The sequence below is a fragment of the Acomys russatus genome, chromosome 6 (genome assembly GCF_903995435.1).
Source record: "Acomys russatus chromosome 6, mAcoRus1.1, whole genome shotgun sequence".
Taxonomy (NCBI): domain Eukaryota; kingdom Metazoa; phylum Chordata; class Mammalia; order Rodentia; family Muridae; genus Acomys; species Acomys russatus.
The window spans coordinates 2,476,519-2,500,900 of NC_067142.1; the positions used below are offsets into that span (position 1 = coordinate 2,476,519).

Consider the following 24,382-nt stretch of genomic DNA (forward strand, 5'->3'; position numbering starts at 1 on the left):
GCAGGCACACGTGTCAGAGAGACCACTCATTCTCACAGTTGGAAATTCCATAAAAAATACTATCCTAAAAGCTATAATATATATGCAGAAGACCTGTGTAGGTCCTGTGCTTGCTCCTTCACTCTCTTAAGCACATATGGACCTGGCTTATTTGATTCAGAGGACCTGTACACCTGGTGTCCTCCAGCTCCTCTGGTTCTTAAAAACATCTGCCTCCTATTTAATGAGATTTTCTGTTCTCTGAGGTGAATGATTTAATTAAGGTATTCCCATTTACATCCTCTCTGTGTGAAACGTCTGGCTGTGCATCTCTGCATTAGTTGCATCTGCTCCCAGAGGAAGCCTCTCTGATGACTAAATAATGTACTAATCTATGAGCATAGCAGAACATTACTATGGATAATTTTACTGATACTTTTCATTTTTTGAGAACAATACAGTTTGGTTTTTACCTTGGCTCTCTGGAATATATAGTCTCTGATTCTTGGTTACACAAGCAGTGTCATGCATGGGTTCATTCTCATAAAGGGAACCTTAAGTCAACTCCAAATAGGTTAGTTAATCATAAAAGTTCTGTCTGGAACTACTCTAGCATATTTTGTAGGAAGAACAGATTGTAGATGAAAGGTATTGTGATTGGGTTGCTTTTGGCTTTTCTCTTTTGGTAGCCTGCAGATTACCTTCCAACATCAAAGAGACTACACATAGGGATAAAAGTTCTATGGAGGCACCAGTTCACCTTCTCTATGTTCAATAAGTTCTGTGGGCATTATCCTCATCCATGGCCACCCTGTCCATATGCAGAGAGAAACTGTAGACTGCATTGTTTGGGAAGTTATATGAAACTTTTTGACCAACAACACAACTGAATGCAACCCAGTTCAGCCGTTATAAGACTTGCCTGGTAACAAGTAGCCAGGAGACAGCCTATTGAGATTCCTTATCTCCCATTTCTATGTATCTTTACTTGGCGTATCTTGACACTTTCCAGAAAGTTTTCACTGCACTAGCTTTCCAATCCACCCACTAATGTCCTACAATTTCAGCCATCTCTTCACGCACTTTCATTCTCTACATGTGATCCCCCAGCTCCCATTTTCACCTGCCCTAATCTGCCCATAAAATATATTATGTATACCATCCTAGATAGATACCTGCATCTCCCCTAGATCCATACTTTTTACCTAACCTCTCTAGGTTTACAGATTGTAACTTGGTTATCATTTACTCAACATCTAATTTTCACTTATACATAAGTATATACAATATTTATTTTTGAAGATTGGATTAACTCATGGAGCAGGATATTATATCTATACTTGAATCCATTTGCTTTTAAATTTCACTATGCTGTTTATTTTTTGTTTTGTTTTGTTTTATTTTAGTGTAGTAATACCCGATTATGTTAAGGTGCAACATTTTCCTTATGCATTCTTCTGTGGAAGGACATCTAAATTGTTTCCAGTTTCTCGCTTTAATGAATAAAGTAGCAATGTACAAGGTTGAACAAGTGTCCTTGTGGTATGATGGAACACCCTTTGGGTATACAATCAAGAGTTGTATACATGAGTCTTGAAGTAGATCGATTTCCTAATTTGTGAGTAAGCATCATATTGATTTCCATAGTGGCTGCACAAGTTTGCATGCTGATCAGAATTGGATGATGCTCACCTTATTCTACGTCCTCTCCAGCATGAGCTGCTACTTGTGTTATTGATCTTAACCATTTTGAGTGTTGTACGATGACATCTCAAAGTAGTTTTGATTTGTATTTCTTCAATGGTTGAACAGTTAGGTCTTTCCCAGCCGAATTCTCTATTTAGATCTTTATCCATTTTTTAATTGGATTTTTTGATATCTGGTTTCTTGAATTATTTATATAGTTTGGATATTCATTCTCTAGCTTCTGTAAGGCAAGAGATAGCATGAAGCACACCACCAGCAGCCTGACAAATGGGAAATCAGTGATTAGTTTTTAATGCCAGAATATTTTCAATTTTTCATTATCAGCCAAAAATGATGAATAGTAATACTTTAAAATATAATCCATTCTTATAAGAATCTTGTTTCTTCTTGTAGGAAAACTATCCATGACATTCAATATCCCTGCATGGTCATTCTTCTTTTCATTGTGTTTTGTATCATTCTTTAAAAATTTATTGCATTTAATATTTTTGTTATATTCTGTTTTAAATTTATGCGTATGTGTGTGTTTTTGTGTGTTTATGTGCACTTCTGTGTTTGTGCATGTGCTTATTGTTCATGTGTGGTGTTTGTGTGTGTGTGTGTGTGATATGTAATATGTGTCAGTGATGCCTACATATTACACCATGGTTGTGGAGGTCAAGAACAACTTGTTGGAGTTCCTTCTCGCCTTCCAGCTTTCAGTTTGCCTCCTAATGACGCCATTCTTCTGCACACAAAAAAAAAAACCCAAATTCTCACAGTTTGGGGGGGGGGGTTTAGTCATAAACCAAAGAAATCCATAACTCATTAGTAACGTATGTCTGTACTATTTTTGTAAATGTTCCTCACCAAAAAAATGACAGAACAAAATTCTAATAAATCTTCCTGAGATGAATGAAGAGAGGTCTGCATTAGAGTTTCCTCGTTATGGTCCTAAAATGGTCATGAGAGTTGGAATTTGAGTTTAGAGATGAATGACACTTAGAAAAATGTTATATGTACAGTATTCATGATCCTTCACTTAGCTATCTACATCTTATTTATAAACATTTTCAGAATAAATTTTAAAGAAAAATTTATGAGGATAATTCTTCATCTAATTTTAAGCCACAGTTTTTTTTCATTTTTAATGGCTGCCTGTTTTAAGAAAATATATTCAGAAAATATATTATGAAAGTTAAAGAGATGAATGAAAGAAGATGTAGGTTGTAACCAATAAAATGTTTGCTATTACTGGTATTGAAGGAAAGAAATTTTGTCCAGGTTTTTATCATGTTTACTTATGATAGGAATAAGGGGAGGGAAACCATAATATATTGTATGAATGTTTTTATTAGAGAGAGAGAGGGAGAGAGAGAGAGAGAGAGAGAGAGAGAGAGAGAGAGAGAGAGAGAGAGAGAGAGAGAGAGATTGAGAATCACCATGGGACTGAAAATATTTGCATCATATAACTGAGAGAAAGATGGTAATTTACAATATGACATGTTTATAGTTGGCAATTTTACTTTACAAAATATTACAATATTTTTTAAAGTTTCAAAGGTAACAAAAACCAGGTCATTTGTTTTAATGATACTCCCTTTAGTTGAAGTACAGCTATTTATACCATTATCAGAAGACTGCTGTTATTAAACCAAAGATCTAAAACTTCAACCTTTTTTTAAAATATGCTTTTCCTCTTTGAAATACAGTAAAAAATTTAAAACTTAGTTTACTCACTTTTTTAAACATTGTTTACTGTTACATATGCATTTATATTATTACACATATATAGAATAGACTTTCTATAGCAAGAAGAACAATGACAAAATCAGGAATTATATAAATGTTACATTCTTAATGTTTTGACTATTTGTATTTGAGAATTTTGAAGAAAACATCCTTCCTATCTTGGTGCATCTAAATTTTGAATGTAAATCAATATCCATCACAAATTGACATTATCAACTTAAAACATCTATCTAGATTATTCATTTTTAAAATTCTTTTCATTTTTGAGATTTTAACACGTGTAAAATGTGTTTGATCATATTCACCTCTCAATCCTTCTACTAATCTTTTCTTATACTTCCTACCAATTATTAATCAAAATTTATGTTCTTTGTTTTTTGTTTGGTTTTTTTTTGTTGTTGTTGTTGTTGCTTTTTGTTTTTTGTTTTTTGTTTTTGTTTTTGTTTTTGTTTTTGAGACAGGGTTTCTCTGTGTAGCCTTGGCTGTCCTGGACTCTCTTTGTAGACCAGGCTGGCCTTGAACTCACAGTGATCCGCCTGCCTCTGCCTCCCGAGTGCTGGGATTAAAGGCGTGAATCACCACGCCCATCTTCTTTTCTTTTCTTTTTTTTAAATTTTTTAAAATATTGTTCTTTGTTTTTAAAATCAGTGTGTCCACTTATTTCTGACTCTGCATGAACATGTGTAGAACCATCTACTTATAAGAGCATGTGTTGCTTCTCCAGGAACTCATACTTGAAGAAAGTTGACTCCACTCAGCGGTCTTCAGTTGCCAGTAGCTTCTCAGATAAAGGTAAGGCTTCATGATCTTTTCCCCACTTCCATTCTGTGACTTTGGATGATTTTATCTTGCCTGTACCTTCCACATGTGATCCAGAGGATGAGTCCCTGTGTGTAATGTTCATGTCATAGTAAATAACTTGTTTTGGTTCCGATATGTACTCTCATTGCCTCTCACTAATTCTCAGACATTTTTAAAGCAATTATGGCTATGATTTGCAGAGAATAGCACGGTATTGATGTCCCCTTTAAAGCTGAAGCCTCCGTTACAAATTGAAGAGTTGGGAGTTTCTCTATACAATCATTGCCACATACTACAAGTAGAAGAAACTTCTCTGAAGAGGGTTGAAAGGTAGTGTAATATGTGTATGGTGATGTAACATTCTGAAGATATCTCTTACATGAGAAGAGACTGAACCTCACATTCAAACTTAGTATCAAACCTAGAGGTCACTTACAACTGCCAGCCTTTTCAAACTATTTAACCTGCCACTAAAATAGGAATGCAAACAACTTTACTTGCTTGGATTTCCTGTCTAACCAACTTATACTACCTAAGCTGATGCATATGTGTAATCTTAAGTTATGTACTCTTCCATGTCGCAGACCCAGAGTAATGCATATGTACCATTTTCTAAAAGTTTCAAATGAGAAAGTTGAAAGGAATTTTATGTCATAAAAGATAACACAATAATTTTTAGATATTGGTTGATGAACAATGATATTTGAAATCTTGGTGAATTAGGATCAGTCGGAGCCAGTGACTTTATCTCCTCTAAAACTGTTAATGATTTGTCTAAGCTGTTCCTATCCAATGTGGTGCTTTCTATCCTGTTCAATAGGCACAGAAAGAAGCCTTTTGATATGGAGAGAGACAACTCACACAAAGGCACATACAATTGATACCTAGCCACACATACATAAACATGGAAAGAAATACATGGATAGACACAGCCTTCATCCAAGCATAGAGTCACAGGAATGCAACAACATAGATAGGGGGAGGAGGCAAATGAATAATAAAGTAGACAATTTGTATCTAGAGTCATGTTTGGTTAAATAACTCCAGGTGGAAATACTTTTATTTCTTTCCTAAATGTCTTGCTTATATGTTATTTGTTACTCAGACTTAAACATTAATGTGTATAATCTGTGTATGTGTATATAAGGGTCAGAATTCAAAGGAAATTTTACTACTATGTTCACTTTGCAACAGGAAAGTTGTAGGTACTATTTTATACCTTACAGAGTGATAATTTTCTGGCTCCGTTAATGGTAAAAAGGTTCCAAGCAGAAAATGTTTCATTTTTCCCATAGCATTTTCTCACTATTTCCTCAGTGGGTATGTCTTGCCACCTCAGTTTTTCTAGTAGGTCCTATAGTTTTTAGCAGGGTCTCACTATTTACTTTCTTTTCACATTCGTGTGTATAGAACATTGCTTCTTAGTGAAAGCTCACCATTAGGGATGAAGAAGAAAGTGCTTCCATCTTCATCTCCTCATACCATTAATGTTTTTCTCTTGCATTTCTTTTTCCATATCTTGATGAACTATAAAAATATTGCCAAATTATGTCTTTATTCCATGTTTATCTCACATTTCATGATTAGGCTAGAGATGAAATTTAGGTAAAAGATAGTATAAGAATATTTGCAGTTTTTCTCTTAATTTCTTGTGGGACCCTAGTGTTAAGGTCCAAATATGGTTATACTTGATTGCCCCCGAACTTGATGAAAAATAATCGACTCCCATTAGCAACAGGGCTCCATCTATTTTTCCTGAACTAAAGAGTCTGAATCTCCACACCTTATACCTGAGGAATGTCATGTAGTCCTTGGGGGAAAAGCAGGTTCACTCCCATTCTCCTAGTACTGCCTTTTCAGCAAACACCTAAGGATTCCTGGAAATACCCTACTCATGGATGAGACCCAAGATTTCTGCAAATACTTAGAGTTCATCTCTCAGCCATAGAATAATTAAATACTGGTTTCTCCTTCTCAAGATAAGACTGTGCTATTGCATGTAAATGAAGTGTTCCTGGTACCCTTGCCCCACATATTCACCACCCAGAAAACACTCACACTGCCCAAGGTTTATAATGTCCCTGATTTACAAAATAAATGAGCTTGTTTTCTACTCTATTTCTCTTCCACAACTACCTGACACTCTTCATATATACGGGGGAAGGATGGACTCCCCTCCATCCTGAAGAATTCATTGCTCATTCTTCTGGGGTTGGCTTCTGGGCAGGCAGTCATAGCTGCTTCACTTATCATTACTACTGAAGAGAAGGCAAGCCACTGACATCCAGAGAAGCAGCAGCAAGACCTGTGTTCTGGACTGTGAACTAATGAGGACCAAGGTATCCATCCACATCCTTTGCCATTAGCATGGCAGCTTAGCCAAAGGGCTGTAAGACTGAGGAAACATCTCCAGCTTTGGGATACCCAAATTTCTACTGCCATTTGGAACCAGCAATATCATTAGAAATAGCTAATTATCTTCTTGCAACATTCTTTTTTCCAGATTTTTTTATTAATTTTATTAATTTATTCAGACTACAACTATTTTTTTTTTGTTTTTTAGACTGTGATGGTTTATTACATCTTAAATCTTTAATATGTTTTATTACTTTATTCATATTACATCCCAATTGTTATCCCATCCCTTGTATCCTCCCATTTCTCCTTCCCTCACATTTTCCCCTTATTCCCCTCCCCTATGACTGTGACTGAGGGGTACCTCTTCTCCCTGTATATGCTCATAGGCGATCAAGTCTCTTCTTGGTAGCCTGCTTTCCTTCCTCTGATTGCTGCCTGGCCTCCCCATCCAGGGGACATGGTTAAATATTGGGCACCAAAGTTCATGTGAAAGTCAGTCCACACTCTCCACTCAATTGTGGAGAATGTCTTGTCCATTGGCTAGATCTTGGTTTACTGCACATATTGCCTTGGCTGGTGCCATAGTTTCAGCACTACCCCTGGGCCCATATCTGCCCATCATAATGTTCTACTTGTAAGTTTCTAGGACCCCCTCGATCCTTCTGTTTCCCTATTCTCCCTTGCTTCTCTCTGCTAGAGACCCAATAAGAAGTCTTCACCTCTGTCCTACTTTTCTGGTAAGTGAAGACTTTCATGGGACATGCCTCTTCTGCTAGTGTCCAGGTATATTAATGAGTAGTTACCATTTCAGTCTTTCTGCTTCTGGTTTAACTCACTCATTATGATCATTTCTAGCTCAATCCATTTGTCAACAAATTTCAAGAATTCCTTGTTTTTAATCATTAAGTAGTATTCCATAGTGTTAATGTACCACAGTTTCTTTATCCATTCTTCTACTGAAGGCCACTTAGGCTGTTTCCAGGTCCTGGCTCCTGTGAATAAGGCTGCTATGAACATGGTTGAGCAAATTTTCTTGTTGTGTGCTGGAGCATCTTCTGGGTATATTCCAAGGAGTGGAATTGCTAGGTTTTGAGGAAGCCTTATTCCCAGTTTTCTGAGATAGCACCAAATAGATTTCCAAAGTGGTTGTGTTAGTTTGCATTCCCATCAGCAATGAAGAAATGTTCCTTTGTCTCCTCATCCTCGCCAGCATGTGGTGTCACTAATCTCCATACCTGATTTCACGTTGTACTATAAAAACAAAAGTAATTAAAACAGCATGGTACTGGCACAGTAATAGGCTGGTTGATCAGTGGAGTTGAATCCACACACATACATGGTCACTTGGTTTTTGACAATGAAGCCAAATCTATTCAATGAAAAAAGGATAGCATCTTCAACAAATGGTGCTGGTCTAACTGGATGTCTACAAGTAAAAAATGCAATTAGACCCATATTTGTCACCATGCACAAAACTCAAGTCCAAGTGGATCAAAGACTTCAACATAAAACCAGAGACACTAAACTGGTCAGAACAAAAACTGAGGAAGAGCGTGGACCACATTGGCACAGGAGACAACTTCCTGAATAGAACACCAACAGCCCAGGCCTTAAGGTCAATAATTAATAAATGGGACCTCATGAGGCTGAGAAGCTACTGTAAGGCAGGAGTCAGTGTCAACAGAACAAAGCGACAGCCTACAGACTGGGAAAAGATCTTCACCAACCATAAATCTGACAAAGGTCTAATATCCAAAATATATAAAGAACTCAAGAAATTAAATACCACCAAACCAAATAACCCAAATGAGAAATGGGTCTTGGAACTAAACAGATAATTCTTAAAAGAGGAGTATCAAATGGCTGAGAAACAATTAAAGAAATGCTCAACCTCCTTAGTCATCAGGGAAATGCAAATCAAAACAACTCTGAGGTTCCATATTACACCCATCAAAATGACTAAAATCTTGCAGCATTCTTAATCCCTCCAGTTCCTTCTATCCTTCTGCAACCCTGACTCTTCCATTGGACCCTTCAAGCTCTGTCTAATGCTTGGCCATGAGTCTCAGCATCTGATTTGATTAATTGGTAGTTGATCTGTCAGAAAACTGTTAATTTAGGCCCTGTTTTTAAAATAGCAGAGTATCTTTATTGGTGTCAGAGGTTGGCTTTCTCCCATAGAGTGGGTTTCTGGTTGGGTCAGGCATTGGCTAATCATTCCTTCAGTCTCTATCTTTATCTTGTAGGTAGGGTAAATTTTGTTTTGAAGGTTTTGTAGGTGGATTGGTATTCCCCTCCCCTCACTATAGGTTCTGCTTGGCTAGAAGGTGGCCTCAGAGTGAACCAACCAAGACCCATGGGAGCTCACAGAGACAGAAGCACCATACAAAACTTGTATGGACTGAACATAGGCCACCTACTTATATGTTAACCATGGGCAGTTTGATCTTCATGTGGATACACTATTAAGTTGAGTGGCCACTGTCTATGACATGGAATCTGTTGCCTGTTTTTTATCACTTCTCTCTAACCAGGCAGGCTACTTTGCTGCTCTCAGTGGAAGAGAAGGATCTCAGTCCAATTGGAAATTGATGTGCTTGGCTGGATTGGTTGGGGGAGCTCCATATTTCTGTGGACAAGAGGAGGAGGATAGGAGGTAGAGGGAGAGATGGAGAGATAGGAAGGAAAGGAGGGAGCGGGCAATGATGAGGATGTAAAGTGAATACAAAAATTAAAATTAAATTAAGAAAAGATTTCCTTTTTGAGAAAAAAAAGGTAATCATAACACAGTATTAAATTCTTTTCCATAACCACAGGCTGCACTCTAAGCGCTCTAGGCACTCCTGAGAGAAGCAGAACCTTTGACTCGAATGGTTCAACTGTCCATGCCTGGAAGCCAACGGTGCCTGGACTGGCCTGTGACAGAAAAGCACACTTCTGGCATGATGCTCAGCAGCTTCACAGCAGCTGGGGTAAATATAGAACAATAATTTATTTTTATCTTTCATTTTAGAATAATTTTTTGTTATATTGAATTTTGCATTTGCAGAATAATTACTTTACTAACTTCGCAGTTTTCAAGTAGCATTCATTTATGGTTTTATATGCTATTGGGTTGTTTGTTTTTATTATTTGTTTGTAATATGCTATTATCTCTATCCCACATTTGGCTCCTGGTTTGCTGCATTTGCTTTTGTTACTTTTATTTTCTTTTTGTTGCTTTAAGTTAACAAGTTTAGTATATGTTCATGTGTGTTTGTTTATGTGTGGGTTCATGTGGGCATTTGTATGTGTGGGTCTCAATTTTTTTCTACTTTTTCTGTGCTAGATACCTTTATTTGGTGTTTGTTATATTAATTTAGCAAACTTTCTTTTGATTGCCTTCAATGCTTTTACTTGTTATTGTAACTTTTTATGGATCCTAATTAGGAAACTTTTGTACCACTGGAATTTCCTATCTCATTTAAAAGTATCATGTAAGTTTTTTTTCTATTATTATCAACAAATCTTTGAGTTTACTGTTGCTTGTCTAATCTATATTTAGTATATAAGACTGTTTTATTCTTTGAAGTACACTTATGTGTGTACAATGTAACTTGTTCACATCCACCAATATCTCCCTTCAAAACTTTTTTCCATTACTACTTTTCCCTCACAAGTTTATGTCTTCTTTTTTAATAATATCAGACTGAGAACATGATTTTCTGTAATTCTCTATAGATTTAATATCACTCCATTCCAGTAGAGCATGTATAATATAAATCATTATTAGATATATTGTTTATTGTAATTTATTCACATTACATCCTGATTGTCATCCCCTCACTCTTTTATTTAAAGCGGGGAGAAAGAAAGTCATAATACACAACAGATACTCAACACCCCAAGATTAAGGCTGGAATTGTCCTTTTTCAGATGGTCTATGTACCCTTGGCTGTGCTAGACATCAACATGGACCAACATCACCTCACAGATCCACCAACAGCATCTCCATAGTACTCCAAGTAAAGCATGCGTGATGCCAGTAGGACATGTGTCTGATCTGGGCACTAATAAGGACACTGAAGGACACCTACCAGTGAATCAAGACAGCAGTTACTCTTCGAGAACTCTAGCACACCAAGACAAGCACCATGTCAGGATGTGACTCTAGTCTCGGCATCATCCTCTCACTGTTAACTTTCCATTCCCACGCTTCCTTCCTATTATTCTCTATTCACCTCCCCCTGGACCTCTGATGGGGCTCTCTGAAACCATTGTCTGGACATAGCCTATTAGGTCTCATCAGGATAATCTGCATCCTCTTCTTTTTTGTGCCTTGAAGGACATCTTTCCAAGGGGTAATGACTAAATGAGGGCACCAGAGTTCATGTCAGAAGTTCAGCAGAAGTCCTCGCTCATCATCACCATATGGAGAATAAGCTTTTCATCGGTAACTTCTGAATAGGGCGTCTTGTTTCTCTGCACCCACTGACATTGATTGGTTCATTAATTTGTGCAGGCACCACTGTGTCAAGTACCACAGGTTTTCATGGTCATCCAGTGAAGCTTCTGTTCCTTCCTGGTCCTCACATAACCCCCACTTTTTCCTACATCTCTCAGCTCTACACTCAGAATCCAGCTTCCAGCCCCAGTACCTGTCTTGATTCCCCGCTGGGTGGGGTATCTCAGAGATCTATTTTTGGTGAATAGCCACTTATGAATGAGGATATAACATGCATGCCTATCTTTCTGTGTCTGGGCTACCTCACTCAGGATGATCTTTTCTAGTTACATCAATTTGCCTGCACTTACCAAATCCCTGTTTTTTAATAGTTGAATAGTGTTCCATTGAGTAAATGCATGACAGGTTTTTTTATTAATTCTTTGGATGAGGGATATCTAGATTGTTTCCAGATTCTGGCTATTATGAATAACGCTGTTATGAACATAACTGGTCACATGTCCTTGTTGTATTCTGGAGCACTTTTCTGTAAATGCCCAAGAGTGGTATAGTGAGGTCTTGAGGTAGCGCTAATTCCAATTTTAGAGAAAATACCAGATGAATTGCCAACATGGTTGTATATATCTGCACTACCACCAAAAATAGAGAAGCATATCTCTTTCTACACATCCTTGGCAGCATATGCTATAATTTGAGTTGTTTTTTTTTTTTTTTTTTTTTTAATCTTAACCATTCTGATGAGTGTAAAATGGAATCTGAGACATTTGGATTTGTATTTTCCTGATGAATAATGACAGTAAGCATTTCTTTAAGTGTTTCTCAGCCATTGATATTCCTCAGTTAAAAATTATGTTTAGTTTTGTACCCCATTTTTAATTTGGTTATTTTTTTGGTGTTTAATTTTTTGAGTTCTTTATATACTTTAGATATTAGCCCTTTGTCAGATAAAGAGACTTTTCCCAATCTGTAGGTTGTTGCTTTATTCTATTGACAGTGTCCTTTTCCTTACATATGGTTTTCAGTTTCATGAGGTCCCATTTATTAAGTGTTGATCTTAGAGACTGAGCTATTGGTATTGTATTCAGGAAGTTGTCTCCTGTGCCAGTGAGATTAAGGTTCTTTCTCACTTTTTCTTCTAACAAATTTAGTGTGTCTAGCTTTATGTTGAGGACTTTAATCCAGTTTACTTGAGTTTTGTGCATAGTTATTAATATGGATCTACTAGCATTTTTCTACATGTAGACATCTAGTTAGACCAGCACCTTTTGTTGAAGATGCTATCCTTTTTTCCATTGCATGTTTTTGGCTTCATTTTCAAAACTCATGTGTCTATTGTTGTGTGGATTTATATCTGGGTCTTCAGTCCAGTCCCATTGATCAAAGAGCCCATTTCTATGCCAGCACCATACTATTTTTATTATTGTTGTTATTTGGTAGTAAAATGATATCATTGATTGATGTTTCTCTAGACGATCTTTTATTGTACATAACAGTTTCGTTTAGCCTGCTTTTTTTTTTTTTTTTTTTGGTTTTTGTTATTTTGTTTTTCCATATGAAGTTGAGAATTGATCTTCTAGGTCTGTTAAAAATTGTGTAGGTATTTTGATAGTGATTGCATTGAATATGTAGATTACTTTTAATAAGATGGCTATATTTATTATGTTGCCTCTCCCAATCCATGAGCATGGGAGATCTTTACATCTTCTTCAATTTCCTTTTTAAAAGAGTTGAAGTTTTTTTCATATAAGTCTTTCACTTGCTTAGTTAAAGTTATACTGATGTTTTATGTCCAAGCATATCTCTTTCTTTACGTTGGGAAATTTTCTTCTGTGTTTTTTTTTTTTTAAGTATTTTCTGCCCAATATAACCTAGCATCTTCTTTTTCATGTATTCCTATTATTTTGAGGTTAGGTCTTTCCATGGTGACATAGATTTCTTAGATGTTCATGCTCACCAATTTTTCTGTTTTTAATATTTTCTGGGAGATATTTATCAATTTCTTCAACTGTATCTTCAGACCATGATACTTTCTCTTTGATTTCTTGAAAATCATTGATGATACTTACCTCTATGATTCCTGATCTCCTCTCTAAGTTTTTCATTTCCAGGGTTTTCTCAGTTTGTCTTTTCTTAATTCATTCTAATTCTGTTTTCATGTCTTGAACAGATTTAATTTTTCCTTCTTTTGCTTGACTGCAATTTGCTGTTTCTCCTTGATGTCCTCTCTTCATTTATGTATATTTTCCTGTAATTATTGAAAGGATATGTTCATATTCTCTTCATATTTCTCATAGCTTTAAGGTCATTTTCCTGAGATATCACTGCATTAGAACGTCTGTTTTTATTTGAGATTTCTGGTGGAGCCACACTGTCCTGTTTTTTTGTTGATGTTTTTCTTACCACTTCTGTTATCCATTTGCTGAAAGGGCTCAGGTTTTATGCCCCAGCCTGTGGGGTCTTCAAATGGAAACTGGGAGGGTGTACCAGAGAGAAAAAATGACAGGAGACATGAAGAAACGAGGGAAAATCTGAATTCTGACCAAGCCCCTTTTGAAAATGCACAACCTTTATATTGAAAGTTATTCAGAGCCCAAAGAGTGACTAGGACTAAAAAAGACCTGACCAGTGGCTTTATCTGATCATTGCTTACTACCCAGTTCCTGGAAAGACCCGTCATATTAGCTCTCATTTTTTAGCCACCTAATTTTTTCTGTTGTGGCTAGTGACCTTGCACTTACCATGTTTAAGGGATTTGGGCTGGCTGGAGTTTAGAACACTTCATTAGGAGTTTAGGCAGCCCTGGGCTTCTTGCCAATTTGATCCAGGCATCCTGGCCAAGAGCCACCCTGTTAAGGGAGCTTACTAGGCATGTGGGCTGATTAGGAAGTGATCTGGTGTTTGTAAGGTCTTGTACCACAATGCACCCACAAACTGATTCCAGCCTCTGACATGTTGTCAAGAGCCATTCATTTGGGCAAGTCCAGGAGGCATGAGAGATCTCTGGAGGTGATCTGTTATTTGTAAAGTTTGTATTGTAATGTATCTCAGAATTGCCTCCAACCCTGTCAATTGTATTTTGCTGCATCTCTCTAAAACCCAGCATTAGAACCAGGCATGGTGGCACATGTTTTTAATCTCAGCATCCAGGGAGGCAAAGGAAGGTGGATCACTGTGAGTCTAAGGCCAGCCTGTTCTACAAAGCAAGTCCAGGACAGCCAGGACTACATTCATGGCAAGCTAGGTCTGCAAAGTGAGTCCAGGATAGCCAAGATTAAACAGAGAAACTCTGTCTAAAAAAAAAAAAAACAAAAAACAAAAAACAAAAGTAAATACATCTGGCATTTGTGTGAACTGTTATTTTCTGGGCATTGACCACCTCTGATTGAGCAAACTTCCTACAGGATTTTGTTAAAAGTTTACTGTTTGTTATTCAGATGAATTAATCCCTGGTTATGGAATTATTGATTTGATTCAAATAGTTTTAAAAGTTAAGGTTAGTTTATGGCAGCAATAAATACCTTCATGGACCTTCAGATGCCTCACTAACGATAACATACTAGTAGATTTGTGGCTGCTGATAATCTTCCATTGCATATGGCACCACGAACCCTGGTATTTCACCATAAAATATAGTCAAGTTTGTCTAAACTCCACATGAACCTATGAGGAATGAAGTTACCTAGAGATGTCTGAATTTACTCTGTTTCTTAGAATGAAAGACAGACAAAATTATTATCCTGAGCTCTAAACTAACTAAGAGATAGCTGGATAATGTATAGTCCCTTCCATCTTAATTGATAAGTTGTATACTCTTGTAAATTTCAGACTCTATTAACTTTATACCCTGTTAACTTTTGTCATTCTGAAGTCATCATGAACTTATGTAGTGGATACATAAATAAGAGATATTTAGATTTAAAATATGTAGCCTGCTATATTTTAGAATTCATCTGTTTTTGTGATTAATTGTACTCTTTTGACTATGTGGTAATTCTCTTTTCTCAGAAGTACAAGCACAGTCCTCCACAATAAACATGGTGGGGAGAATTGAGAAGCTTAACTTCAGTTGAAGTTAAGATGGCCTGATATCATCCACCTTTTTTCCTGATCCTCTTCTCTTGAATGTATGTGTGTGAGTGGTTTTTTTTTTTTCTTTTCTCTCTCTTTCTGCTTATTTCTCTGTAGACTCAGGGCCATCAGCCTTCTATGGCTAATAAGCCTAGGTTTACACCAACTTATTGGAGATCTCCACAAAGAGGCCTATGTACAGGTCAAAGAGCTTTCTTTATTACCCCTGTGCAGTTTTTAGCCAGAAGCCGCTTTTACAGCCTCAGCCATAGGAAATTTGTGGCCAGTTTAAGTTCTCCTTGACCTCAGTACAGCGAGTCCCTAGAGAAGAAACCTTGGGCTCTCTTTCCCTGTTTTGTTTTTTTGTTTTTTCAATTCTGATTGTTTGCCAGAGCCATCAGGTCTGGGCACCCAAGAGGTGAAGCAAACTGGAAGGGCATCCACATCCAGCACCAGAGACCCTACCCTGGACTTCTCCAGAGCACCAGCTGGGCATTAATAGACAAAACTAGTTTGTCAGTTTTTGTTGTTTCTTTTTCTTGAGAATCATTGAAATAAGTTAGAACTAATGGCCGGCAGATAAAATTTTATTCATTTTTCTCAAACAGAATATAATATATAAAACAACAATTAACACCAGACAAAGACAAAATGGCGAACAGGTTTGTCTTTCTTCACTATGAGAGGCAAATTATGTGCCTCAGTCCATTCCTCTATCCAGTGGTCTAAGACAACAGTCAAGGGGAGGTGATTCTTTTTGTCTCATAGCAAGAACGTCCACCCAAATAGACACAAATAAACAAATACAGAAAACGGCACAAAAAAGCCACAATAATCTTGACTACACCAAAACCAGAACCAAATAAGCGATAGGACCTGGTGATCAGGCAGGCCAAGAGTGCTCCCCAACTGGAGGCTGGATTGACTCCTACTCCTGGAGGTCAGGAACATCTTCCACCTTCCCCGTCAGGAGGTACATTATCGCCTGGCACAAGCAAAGAGCAACCTTGACAATGTGACTAACTCAAATGCTCGAGCTTAAAGCAAAACAAAAGAACATGGAGAAACAGAGAGACAGACTAAGAGGACAGACAAAGAAGGGTGGCAGCTGCCTTACCTAATTCCTCCCCTGGAGTCTGGGTCTCAGAGGGGACTCTTTAGACAGAAGAGATTTACAGACTTTGGCCTTAATGGGGGTCCTGAAAGGAAGACTGGGTAGGCCAGCTTTTATATTTTCCCAGACTTTTTCTAAGTACTTCTTTAAGAAAGTTTTCACTTCTTTCAGTTTTATTTAATATATTTTAATATCTTCATGAAATAATCTAACACACAAGATTTCATTAATCAAATTTAATCTTTCAAAGCATCACCCACTCTCTTCCATCTTTTCTCATATATGGTTACTTCCTGCAGGAACCAAGGAAAAATGTCCTTAAGGAAGAGGAAAAAATGAACTAAATCTTTTTTTTTAAGCCTAGATCCTCGTGCCTTGAGAGAATCTTTAAGTCCACCTATGAAATTCTTATGTACACTAATTTCCTGTCCCATAATATCACCATCTGCTTACCACAGATTTTCTCTCATGGAGTGGGCGTTTCTCCATGGGGGTCCCTGTGCTGGTCTTTACTCACAGAGTGGGCATTTTTCCATGGTGACCTTTTTGCAGGTGTTCACTCAAGTAGTGAACTTTCTTCGCAATGACCTCAATGTATGATGCTGCTACTGCAGTCTTAAAACGGTACTCCTTGTAGGTTCCCCCGTGCTTCAGGCCTAATGTTAGGCACCAAACTGCCCCAGCCTTCAGGGTCTTCAAACGGAACTTGGGGGGGGGGGTGCCAAAGTGAATAAAAGGACAGGAGACATGAAGAAATGAGGGCAAGTCTAGATTCTGATCAAGCCCCGTTTTTTGAAAAATTTCACAGGGTTTGTTTAGAGAGTCTCAGAGGTGCAAGGGCAGGGTTGCTATGGAAACATAATGGCAGATATTCTGCTCTCTAGCCTGGTAGTAAAAAGTTCAAGATAAGTTTTGAGAGAATACAGCTGTAAAGGTGACAAGGAAACGGGTTCCTAGGACCTAATGAGGTTGTTCTGCTATATATCTCAGTAGTAAAAACTTCAAGGATAGCGAGGTTAATTCTGAGGAATGCAGCTGCAGAGATAAGGTAAACAAGCAGCTTCCTGGGACTGGGACTGGGTGGATTGGCCTCAGGCTGACCCTCAGCTTGCTATGTGCCAAATGGGGTGTAGAAAATGGAGCCTGCAGGCAAGGTGGAATTGGCAATGTTTTAAGACAAGAGTCACTAAGGGTGGCTCCCCAGTTTTCTCAGCTGGCAGCCAACAGCTACTTCCTTAGGCAGGCAATTGCTTGGTTTACTGGTTTAAAGGACACTGTCTTCCTGAAATTTAGTCTGTGTCTGCACCCTGGGATTTGAGATTCATCAGGATTACTCTGACTACCTGGTCTCTTCAGAGGGATCAACATCAGAGTTGGACAGTGGGTTGGAGATCAGAATTCTGTATCTGGGATCCAAATGTTGTTCTTGAGGCTCACAGGTTTCACTGCACAGATCTTCTGTATCCCCAGGGTACCTGTACTCTCACCAGCATTTGGAAGAGTTCAGCATGATCAGAGCTTGTGATTCCTGCACCCAGGGTATGTCTGGCCATGATGGGTGGTTCTTCACAATGCAATTATTTTCTCTTTTCCTGGGCTTCCTGGTAAATCTGTGTATTCCAAATGTGCTGTACAAAACAGAAGATGCTGAAGCAAATAAGAAGTTTAGAAGGCTGTAACAGTGTTCCTTTTAATGAATGCAGTTACCCAGATTAAAATATTACAAGAAATAAAGTTGGACATTATGTTTAAGGGAAAACAAGGGTTTACAAATTGTCAATGTCAGATTTTTTCAGTTTATTTCCTTGGTCTTAGATACATATGCACATGGGTACACTCACAGAAACACACAGAAAAACATACACACAAACAACACACACACACACACACACACACACACACACACACACACACACACTACTGTTATCCAGGAAAGCCATCAGCAATTATTGTCCTGGTCATAGCCTCTCTGTACCTACTGCTTATTAATGCTCAATGTAAAGGAAAGATTATGGAATGTTCAATATTTTGTCTGAGACTGTATCTTCAGCAATGATTGATACTTGGATTCAGAGCTGGACCTTTATACAGTCCTCTAATATTACACAAAAAATAAAAACCTACCTTTCTATTGCAGTCTGTCCCTTCAAGATATAAGATGACAGATTGGTTTTTTGTGTTTTAGAATAAAAAAGGCCAGTTTCCAGGAAGAAGTGCATACTTACTAGTGGGTAACAAATATAAATATATTCAAGCTCAGCTCCTAAACTTGTCATAGATTGTGGGTTACCTAGTTGTTGACTCAGATTCCTTAACAATTAAACTGTATTATAAATTTGTTAAATGAATGCACCTTCCTTACAACCCATCTACCTTAAACAGGAGGGAAAGGAGATTAAGGATAACAACAATGAAACCTTTTGGGTATCAGTTCCTTCAGGCAAATCCCTTGGTGTAATTCTCTGGGAATGTAGCAGATCCTCTACCCAATAGAAGAAGCTGCACCTTCCTTGGACTGAAGCTGGGGCACTCCATGGGGCTTCTTGCTCTCTGCTGAATCTCCTAATTTTCCATGCCATCAGGCAGGAAACTGCCCACATATCTCTCTCCAGTTCCCTCCTCCTGTGTATGGTGGTTTTTCAATATAATAGCCCAGCAACAATCTCCAGCCCCTGTCTTCAATCCTGGGGCGATATGGCTCCTCTGAGTCTATCACAGATGCTTATCAGTCTGTAGAGACAAAGCCTCAGTGGGCTATCATCCTGAGGCTGCCTTGACCCTAGGCCTGGACCAAGGCATGACCACATTCTCTTCACTCACTCCCCTTTCTACTAATTTTTTTAAATGAGTATGAAACAAGAACTATTTCCATAAATATATATATATATATATATACAGAGTCATCAGGTATCAAGTACATAACCCAGTCCTTTTGTATTTGACAATCTTGGAGGAAGTATTTCATTATCCTTTTATAGTCAGTCTTTTCCTAGTATCCAACATTTTCTAAAATCTCTTTATTAGATATTATAATTATCAATGTATAAATGTTTTTTTTAATATTTAAACTAAAGCATGTAGTAACACTATGGCTATCTAGTCTTCAATCCCATCAGAGATTCAAGAAGGAAATACTATCTAATGTGGAGTAAGTGCAAGAAAGCAACTTCCAAAAGTAAAGACAGGACAGAGAAAGCTGACTGCCTGGACAATCACTGGCTCCTCTCCATCATCAGGGAATCCAGTCTTCAGGGTGCCAGCCCAAAGCATCCAACAGACTGCTCTTTGAAGCAGGAATCCTGATGGCCTGGCCCTTCTACTCTCTGCAAACCTGGACAGCCAATTTCTCAATATCATGCTTGGTCATAGTGCACAGCCAGTCTCTTACCAGTGGTAGAAATAAGAACAATTTCTTTGTCCCGTGATTCTTCTGCCACACTCATTTCTTGGTGCCCTCATCTTCATAGAAGTAGATTGGAGGTGCTGCCAGGAGTGGATGTGTTTCTCTTTCAGAAAAACTCTTTATTATTAAATGCCATATTCTGTGGATCTGTGAAGTGTTTGAAGATGATCTTTATATCTATTCTATCTATAATCTATCCATTCCTTTGAAAACATGTACCAGAAACTAAATAAAGCTTACACTGTAATTAAATAATTTAGTATTTACTAAGATTTATAGGTAGCTACCAACTTTTTTCCCCGACCATCCTGAACAGGTTATAATGGTGAGCTTTCATAAGACTAGAACTGTATATTACCCTTTCAAATGAGTTGCACATGTATGACACCTTAAGTAAACATTGAACAAAGTGATCTTAAGTTTATACCAATATACAATATATATTTAAAATTTTTATTGACATACAATATCTAACACATAAAACAAAAGTTGAATAAAATAGTCTTAAATTTCTGTCAATCTGCAATACCAATATAAAATATTTGAGGGTAGTAGATTCAATAATCTACATTTTATTCTATAAATCTATATCCTCCCCTTATATCCTTCTTTCCTTTCCCACTTTGTCCTTAACAGTAGATAGCATAGAAAAGTAAGAGAGAAAGAAGGATACAAGAGAGAAATCCCTGAATAAAACTTAATAACTAATGCCCTAGTCAAAAATGAACATTGGCAACCCACCAAAATCACCTACCCCATCAACTGGAAATTGGGGTGTCATGTTCTCAAAATTACTTTTTGCTGTCTGGGGCTAAACATCTTTTTGGTATCCTTTGAAAAAACCAGATATTATCCAAGCACTGGAAAAGCACTGTATCTGTTTCTGTCCAGTCTTTTCTGGATTGATCCTTTGGGCTAGGCCTTTTAATGTTGATATGCATGCAATTTCTTAACGAAAAAGTAGCTGAGGCAGTCTTTGAGGTTGAATCACCCAGACCACCTGGTTTGTATTCATTATTATCCTGGTTTTTTTTTCCTCTGAAAATAAGCAAACTTTTGAAATTATTAGTATAGGTATATTTGTACATATATAATTTCTTGAGGAAACAGTAGCTGAGTCTCTCTTTGAGGTTGAATCACCCAGGCTATCTGCATTATCTTCATTATTATCTTATTTTTGAACAGATATAAGCCATCAATTTTATACATCTGTTTGAGGTGTAGTATCCAATCTGTATGAAAGTATGTCATATTATAAGGACCAGGTAGCCCTTAAGATTCCCTTTCTATATGAACTCACTTATGTTTTAGTTACTAAGAGGTCTTTCCTAGTCACATCTAATCTTTATTGTTTTTGTCAGTAACCATATTTTTTCACTCCCTATAGAAACATAAGCATAAACAAGTCCCCATTTCAAAACTACTGCCTGTTCCCATCCATTGTTGGCAGATCACTATAGTATATTGGTTGTCTTAGTTCCTCAGCTTTTCCTATAACCCAATGTCTATCAGCTGCTGTTGTCCCTTCATCACTAATATTAAGAAAATTTAAAGTCAACAAAGCATTATTTAATCTGTTCCTATGGGTCTTTACCCTTCCCTTTTTTAATAAGCATATTTTTTCCCTTACGATTAGCTTTTTCTACAACTGTTTGCCCTGTAGGATTGTGTGCTTTACATTATAATATGTAAAGAATTTCTTCATCTTAAGGGACACATATGTAGGAACATTGTCAGTCTTAATTTGTGCAGGTATTTCTATAATAACCATTATTTCCAATATATGACTAATTACACAATCAGCCCTTTCAGAACTTAAAACAGTTGCACATCAAAAACCCAAATATGGATTGATGGTCTGATGTACTTACCTTTTTAGGTTCCTTTCTCCAAGAGGCTGGGCTGAGAATCTGCTCACAGAATTTTCTTTAGTCTTCTGGATGCTAACTGAGGAAGGCTCTGTCCCAAAAAACCATCAAAAGGAAGGCCTCCTGGGGCAGGTCAACATAGCTATGCTTAGACAGGGTTGAGACAATAGGAATTCCCATTGCTTCCAGTGGGGGAAGGGAGCCCCTGGCTTGTGAAAGGCCAGATAACTGACATACTTGGTTAAGATAAAAGCAATCAATAGTAAAAGAGCAAGATTTTAATTCACTAAGCTTAATGATAAAAGAAAGACAAACACAATGAGCAACAGAAGGAAAAAGAGAAAATGTGCTTGCCAACTTCCCATCCCAACCTCTGCATTTTTAAACCAAGGGTAACTGAATAGCAGGAGATACCCCCAGGACACTTCCTGGGCCTTGTCTCCAGGGTACCTTTGATATGTTTTTCCTCAAAGATACAACCTTTGTGTGGCTTTTGGGGAGGATCTGCTGAGCTCATATTCCCAGGAAGTACACTCACCTATAACCAAGTCGGAAGCTTACCGAAATTGACTGTCTCCTCCTCCCACAGACAAAGGTCCACATACCATAGTCTTCCAAATTCTACAAAATGAAACATCCATTTGACAGAATTCATTCCTTTTGGTACCCCTAAGGTTAATTCCAGCAGGTAATGGGACTTGATTATACAAAGAACATGTAGGACACCTATTAATCATTTCTCTGGCTTGCTGTCAAGAGATAGGGAATCTTTTCTTCAAACCCTTACTGGTAACATAATATGTTTCATGAAATTGTGTGGCTATGAATACGTTTCCTATTAATTAGTCAATTTCTTCATTTCTTTGTGCCAATAGACCTGGTAAACTTGTATGGGACCAGATATGAATAATATATAAGGGATATTTTCTAGTTCTGATAACCTGTTGTAGTTCCATAAATAATGTAGCTAATTCTGAGTTACCTGGAATAAATTCAGCAGTTTCAATGTGCAAAAGTACTCTTTCCGCATATTGAGAGTAAGTAATTATACTAAGAGATTCAGGAAAATCTAACAAAACCATAAGTATTGCATACAATTCTGATTTTTGAACTGCGGTAAATGGGATTTGATCACCTTAGTCATTTTATCAGACGTGTAACCACCCATATCCAACTTATTTGTAGCAGTATATAAGGGAGGTTCACTTGGTATTAGGGTTCTTTTTACAATACTTGGAAGGATTCAATTAGTTGATTTTATAAATTATCTATGTTTGCTTTTTGGATATTTGTTACTGATTTCTCCCAATTAGTTACTATAAGACCTATGCCAATCTTCATTGATTTTCCATAATGACATAATCTAAGATTTAGTAAGAGGAACTGCAATCTCTGCCAGGTCTGATCCTGATAAATTGACACAATCTTATTCTTCCCTTTGTAATCACTTCACACTTTTTTTCTATGTATGTCTTACTTTTTTTTTTTTTTTTTTTACTTTGCTTATTTGTTAAGAAAATCCATTTCATGATTCTATCTTTCCTTTTCATAAGGAGCCCAGTAGGAGAATGTTTTGAAGGCAGAATAACCAGAATGCAACCAAGTTTAGAATCAATTCTATCCATATATACCCTTTGTAGTTTCTGCTTTACCAGAATTAATTCTTTTTTTTTTTTTTTTTTTTTTTTTTTTTTTTTTTTTTGCTTCAGCTGTTAGATACCTTGGATTGTTAAAATCTGAATCCTCTTTTAGCATTTGAAATAAGTTGCTTTAGTCATAGGTTGCTAGTCCAGTTGTAGGCCTACACCAGTTAATATCTCCCATTAATTTTTGAAAGTCATTAAGAGTTTGCAACTGATCTCTACAGATCTGTCCCATTTGTCTTCTACTTTTTTGTTCAGTTATTTTATAGCCTAAATATGTAATTGAATCTCTTCTTCATATTTTTCTATAGCAATCCATAATACCCAGCAGGACAGAATTCTTTGTGTTTCTTAAACATTTTTTCAAGACCAGAATCAGCTAACAAAATATCATCCATATAATGGTAAATGATAGATGGAAGAAATTGCCTAAGAATTATTTCTAATGCTTGTTGCCAAAAATATTGGCATAAAGTTGAGCTATTCAACATTCCCCAGGGAAGTACCTTCCAATGGTATCTCTTCATTGGACCATTACTATTCAGTGTAGGTACTGAGAAAGCAACATTCCCTATCCTTCACATGCAAAGGTACTGTGAGAAAACAATCTTTTAAATCAAGTATTATTATAGTCTAGGACCTAGGTAACAAGAATGGTAAGGTAACTCCAGGCTTTAAAGGACCCATTGATTGAACTATTTTATTCACTGCTCTCAAATCCATTATCATCCTCCAGCTGCCCGATTTCTTTTTTTGTAACAAACACAGGGGAATCCCAAAGGCTGGTAGACTCTTCCATATGCTGAGACTCTAGCTGCTCGTGTACTAAATGGTGAAGTGCCTGCATTTTTGCATTTGTTATGGACCACTGCTCTTGCCATCAGGTCTGTTTGAAAACCATTTTAGGGGCAATGCTGTTGGTACATCAGTCATGGCCCCTCTTATAAATTTGGAAACTCAATGCCTGGGAAGGTCTGAGTTTGGACAATGGGCATAGCTTATGGTTGTCCTGAATACTCATATTAATATCTTCCCCCAAAGCATGTACCATTCCACCCCTAGCTTCATCATTGTTTATCTCTGTAATTGCAGGAATATCAATCTGAGTATGCCATTGTTCTAAGTGATCCCTTGTCCGTAGATTTATGGATATTTCTACCACAAAGAGTCTGAGCTTCCCTGTCTGGCTTTCTGGTCCCACACAATTAAGCTTTGTTTTTTTTTTGTTTTGTTTGTTTGTTTTGTTTTTTTGTTTTTGTTTTTTTT

The 24,382-nt window shown here is 37.2% G+C and overlaps 1 non-coding gene across 1 annotated transcript; it reads right to left on the bottom strand.

Annotated features, from left to right (window-relative positions):
* Window positions 1-10,605: 10,605 nt before the first annotated feature.
* On the bottom strand, window positions 10,606-10,736 carry LOC127191204 (small nucleolar RNA SNORA3/SNORA45 family). The gene has a single exon (XR_007830829.1). It is a non-coding gene; the product is annotated as a small nucleolar RNA SNORA3/SNORA45 family (small nucleolar RNA).
* Window positions 10,737-24,382: the final 13,646 nt, after the last annotated feature.